This window comes from Gorilla gorilla, chromosome 14 (genome assembly GCF_029281585.2).
Source record: "Gorilla gorilla gorilla isolate KB3781 chromosome 14, NHGRI_mGorGor1-v2.1_pri, whole genome shotgun sequence".
In the NCBI taxonomy this organism is placed as follows: Eukaryota; Metazoa; Chordata; class Mammalia; order Primates; family Hominidae; genus Gorilla; species Gorilla gorilla.
Window position 1 is genome coordinate 33,191,644 of NC_073238.2, and position 5,841 is coordinate 33,197,484.

At 42.2% G+C, this 5,841-nt stretch overlaps 1 long non-coding RNA gene across 1 annotated transcript; it reads right to left on the minus strand.

The window, feature by feature from the left end:
• Nucleotides 1-3,288: 3,288 nt before the first annotated feature.
• On the minus strand, nucleotides 3,289-5,532 carry LOC134756958 (uncharacterized). The gene is made up of 3 exons (XR_010130479.1): nucleotides 5,436-5,532; nucleotides 4,409-4,570; nucleotides 3,289-3,434 (listed from the first exon to the last, which is right to left on the minus strand). It is a non-coding gene; the product is annotated as an uncharacterized lncRNA (long non-coding RNA).
• Between the last annotated feature and the right edge of the window lie 309 nt (nucleotides 5,533-5,841).

A 5,841-nucleotide genomic window follows, 5' to 3' on the forward strand; every position in this document is an offset into this window, starting at 1 on the left:
TTCAAATCAAATTACATACAGCAATGTGTTAAGATCTACTCACTGTAAACAGCTCTTTTACCCACCTGACAAGCACTTAGTGTAAGTGTTCTATTCGCTAGGCCATAGGAACTAGAGGCTGGAAAAAGAATGGTGAAGAAAACGCCCATGCCACTAAGAAATTTGTGTGTGTGTGTATATATATACAAATTAAGACATTATTGAACAAAGGTGCAAATAGCAATTAACAATAACAAAAGGCTAAAATACAAAATTATTAAAATAATAACAACCCAACAATTTTTAAATTGGGAGGCAATATAAAAATATATTGAAGAGATCCAAATGTCAAAATGTGTGTGTGTGTTGAGGGGGATAGAGTTACGGGGTAATAAATGTTTATAGCTTTTTGTTTCTCTCTTTTTTGTTCTTTGCAATCAAACTTAAGTTTTCTTCAGTTTGAAATCACTTGTTACAATGATATTCTTTAGCCTCATGGTAACCAGAAAACAAAATTCAGTAACAGACACCCTAAAAGTAATAAACACCTAAAAAGCAAGGAATTAAATCACACTCCCAGAGAAAATTACCTCACTATAAATACAGACAGGAAAAAGGGAAGGAGGGAGGAAAGGAGGGGAAGAAAGAATGAAGGAGAGAGAGAAGAGAAAGAGGAAGAAATGAGAGAAATAACAAAAGAAAAAAAAGAGTAGCAAAACGACCAGAAAATAAGGGGCAGTAGTATGTTTTTACCTGTTAGTAATAACCTTGAATATAAATGAATTAAATTCTCCAATTAAGACAGAGTGGCTGAATGGATTTAAAGACAAGATCCAACTATATACTGCCTACAAGAAACTCAGTTCACCTATAAAGACATACATAGACTGAAAATGAAGGGATGGTAAAAGATATCCCATACAAATGGAAACAAAAAAGCAAGAGTAGCTATACTTATATTAGATAAAATAGAAAGATAATTCTATAATGAGAAAGAAATCAATACAGCAATATCACAATTATAAGTGCAAATGCAACCAACACTCAAGCACCTAAACACAGAAGCAAATATTAAAAGACCTTAAAGGACAGATGGACTGCAGTACAACAATAGAGTACCTCAACACTAATCTATAATGAACACCCCACTATCATCAATGAACAGATCATCCAGACGAGAAAAAATCATCAGTTAAACTGTAATCTCTATGGAATGGACCTAACATTTACACAGCCTTCCACTCTGCAACTGCACAATGCACATTCTACTGAGTAGCACATGGATTATTCTCCAGGACAGACTATGTGTTAGGCCAAATAACAAGTGACAGCCCATTTTTAAATACTGAATTCATATCAAGCATCTTTTCTGATCACAGTGGAATAGTATGAGAAATCAATAACAGGAGGAACTTTAAAAACTGTACAAACATATGGAAACTAAAATACATGTTCATGAACAATGAATAAAGAAATTAAAAAATTAAAAATTTATTGAGATAAATAAAAATAGAAACACAACATAACAAAACCTGTGGGATGCAGCAAAAGCAGCTGTAAGAGGAAAAGTGCATAGCTATAAATGCCTACATCAGAAAAGTAAAAAGATCTCAAATAGCCAACCTGACAGTACACCTCAAGCAATGAGAAAAACAAAAATACAAATGTTAAAATTAGTAGAAAGACTATCAGAAAGATTAGAACAGAAATTTTACAAATAGAAACAAAAAAATACAAAATACAAAAAAATACAAACAGTCAATGGAACAAAGAGCTGGGGGTTTTTGAAAAAAAAAATCAAAATTGACAAGCTTTAACTAAACTAAGGAAAAGAGAAAGAAAAGTGAAATAAAGTCATAGATGAGGCTAGGCATGGTGGCTCACACCTGGGATCCTAGCACTTTGGGAGGCCGAGGCCTTTTGGATCACTTGAGGTCAGGAGTTCGAAACGAGCCTGGCCAACATGGTGAACTCTCTCTACTAAAAAACACAAAAAAGTTACCTGGGTGTGGTGGGAGGTACCTGTAATCCAGCTATTGAGGAGGCTGAGGGAAGAGAATGGCTTGAACCCAGGAGGTGGAGGTTGCAGTGAGTCAAGATCACGCCACTGCACTCCAACCTGGATGACAGAGGGAGACTCTCTATGACATGCTTGAACTTTCTGACTTGTCCTATCTTTCCCTATTTCCTAAATAATTAGTCATTCTACTTTAGGACAAGAATTTGCCATACAAGATCCTCTCTCATGTAACATTTTTTCATAACATTTCTAACCATAAACACATCTTCATATCCACAATTTTCTTTGTATCTCTCCTCCCCACTAATTTCTTATGCCCACCCAAATCAAACAAGATCAGGTAATGCAAGACAAAACAGTAGAGCCTTAGATTTTGAGAGGGACCTGTCTGCTCACAGTTCTTGGGATTCCATGAGGAAAAGAGAGGTTTCTCCTAAAAGGGGGTCTGTGGCACCTTCTCTTTTTCCCATGGAGTCTCAGGCTGTCAGAAATTATCTCAGGTCCTCTCATGTGGGCATCGAGAGTGGCAACAAGACAGACTAGGAAAGTAATTCAGACAACTAAGAAGAAAAAGAAAAACTTAGTACTACTTTCATTGTAAAGACAGATAAACTGAGGCACTATGCAGTTTAAAATTTTATGTTTACATAGTGTTAGACTCCACAGCTCTCTTTTAACCATCCTGTAATTTTGCTGACTCTATGCCCAGTCACTGATTCACTTGTATGGTAGCTTGTGGCCCCCTTAGAGCTTGGAACCTGGGTTTCATTTCCTGCTCTACAGCTATATAATTTAACAATTTTCCTCTGGATTTGTTGGATTCTAATGCTATATATCCCAAATTTTATTAATATCACTGAATATTAATGGAGGCTGTGCTATATTTAGTCTGTAGAAATATTAAACAACCAACAAAGGACTATATCAGGTTAAATAGTATTAATATTTCTATATGCTTTAAAACAGTGAGGCAATATATTGAGAAACACACCTAAGAAACTGCAACCAATCCATTCTGGACAAAAATTTAGATACTATCTCTTCAACATAAGCTATCTAGTGGCATTTTTACATATCCTTACACATATCAACAGTATTTTACATGTTCATAACCATAAAAATAAAAATTGTCAAAATTATAGACCTTATGCATTTCTGTGAGCTTGAAAAATTATACAATATAGATTGTTTCTTTAAAGTAGTCAATAAAATGCATAAACTTCAAGTAATCACTAAAAAAAAGATTTCATACCAAAGATAGTAATACCAGAAATAAAAAAGGGCTCAACACTGCAGGTTCTTGAAGGCAAAAGTTAATAAAGACTTTGTTCTTGCTGTGAATCTTGGCCTTAAAACATTATACACATGATCCTCCCTTCCTTTTCCTGTTGCAAAGATGTGATGAACCAGATTTGCTCATGCAGATGACAATACTCTTGAAAATGGTGGCAGAGAAATAAGATGAAAGGAATACAGTTCACTTAATGATCTCATAAATTGGAACTAATTACCCCCCTGAGTCTTGCATAGCTCCAGACTATGTGAGACAGATGAAATGGCTGTTTGCTAGCAATATTTTATTTGATGCTTCATTTTTAATTCCTTGAATAACTACTTACAACACATTAACAGGATCATGAAAGCATAGTTATTCAAGTAACCAAATAATTACGCAATCAATGATTTTCCTCATCTCTAAAGCATAGTAATGGACTGATTATTTTAAGAATACAACTCGGTGACAAGTAGTTTATGTTTAACTCAGTTTTGGTTTGTTGTTTGTTAGGGCCATTGCTTAGGATAATGAAAACATGAGGAGGAGAAACAAGAATATAAACAAGAAATAGAAGCAGCAGCATAAGAAAATGAAGAGGAACAAGAAGATGATGATTAGAAGAAGAAAAAACAGACTGAAAGAAAGGAAGAAGAACAGGTGCGGGAATTACAAAGCCTATTATGATACCTTATTTCCCCTCCTGATTTATGAAATTTGAAAAAATTTCAAGACTTTTCACAACAAAGCCAAGCTAAAAGATACACCAATAGTCACCCCCTAAATTTTGCTAAGAATAAGACAATGTTGCCACTCACACCTGGCCCAGACACCAGCAGGAGGAGGGCACCTCCAGATTCTGCAGGAGAAGGAGGAGGACTCCTCCTTGCCGTGGCTGGGCCTCCACTGCTGTCACCTAGGCCCACGGTACAGCACCCGCAGCTGCCTCCCCACTTCAGGCCAGGCTGGGCCCGGTGGGCTCCACAGCATTCCCACTCCCACTTCTCGGATCCCAGGCTTGCTGCTGCTGCCACCACTAACGCCAACACCAACATGACCACCGCTGCTGTTGCCCTCAATGCACGGGCCCACCCTACAAGCCTCCTACCACCTGGCCCCCGCAGACACTCTCCTACCACTCCACCACTCCGGTCAAGCTGCAGTCTCTGTCTCTGCCACCAACTGCAGCGAGGGGAGCCACAGAACCATGCCATCTGCAGGCTCCAGCCTCCAGCGTGCAACAGATGACTCCTCCAGCTCCTGGCTCGAAGCATCTGGGTGGTAAAAGCCAGATGTGCCTAGAACAGGATGCAAGGAGTGGTAGTGTTAGAGGCTCACCTTGTCATGCTGGCCACTGGGTGGCAGGGGCTGGTTTTGGCAAAGGCACAACTGGGACCTGGGGTGGGTGTGACTGCCTTTGCTGAAACCGGCCCCTGGCTAGGTCCAGCTGGCCAGGAACTGCTGGGCCCACCCTGGCTGCACTCCTTGGTGAGCAGGAGAAGCAGAAATTCAGACCCAGCCAGCTCTCTCCAACCAAGTGCCAGTTCCTGTTTCTGATGCTTCCACCCACAGGGCCCTGTTCCCCCGTGATGCCCGCTACTCCGTGCCCAGGGGTCCCAGATTGTCTCTGCAACACAGTGAGAGGGTGCAGGCCCGGGAACCATGGCGGGTGTGGGGGCCTTACCATGCTCAGGATTCCCAAGGAAACATTGTGTGCCTGCCACGCTCCAGCACGAGCAAACAGAAGTTGCCCTCCAGAATCTAGAGTCTGGGAAGAGGAGGACGGCCCCTTCCTTGGAGGCCACAGCTATCGCTGCCACCTCCGTAGCCCATTGCCAGAAGCAGCAGTGCAGTGCAAACCCCAATAGTGCCCCCCCACTGGCATGCCACAGGGCATGTAAACCTGATTGTGCCCCCCAAACTGCCCCACTGCCTCCAGCAGTGCAGCCAGGGATAGTGCCCCCAACCAGCCCTTGCTGGGGGTAGTGACAGCCCAGATAGGGCCCCCAACCTGCCCCCCTGCCATGACCGTGCAAGAGCTGATAGCACCCCTAACCCTCCCCCCAGCTGGCGGTCAGCCCCCTGTAGCACACACAACCACCCTCACCACCAGGCAGTACAGCCCCCACCAACTCCGCCAACCCATGCCCCTGATACCCTTACCAGCAATGTGACCTTGATAGTGCTCCTATCCAGGGTAGTGCATCGCTGGATAGCTCACCTACCCTGCCACCTTTCTACCATGCTGGCCAAGCTGCAACCTCCGTCACCTCCACCAACCGCAGTGAGGCGAGCCTAGACGCCACAGGCTCAAGCCTCCAGCTCCGGGTACGTAGCTCCCACTTCCTGTTCTCTAAGCTGAGCTCCCAGCTTCGATTCTGATTGGATGAGAGCAAGTCTTAGGACAACCAATCACAGCATGAAAATAAAGTCCAATCAGAATAGGCCTAGAGGTTTTCTCTCATCCAATCAGAACATGTAGTCCAGGAACCTCATTTGCATAACCTCATCTATAAAGCATGCAGCAGGGGGCGTCAGACCATTCCAGACTCTTCTGTGGCTGCTTGCG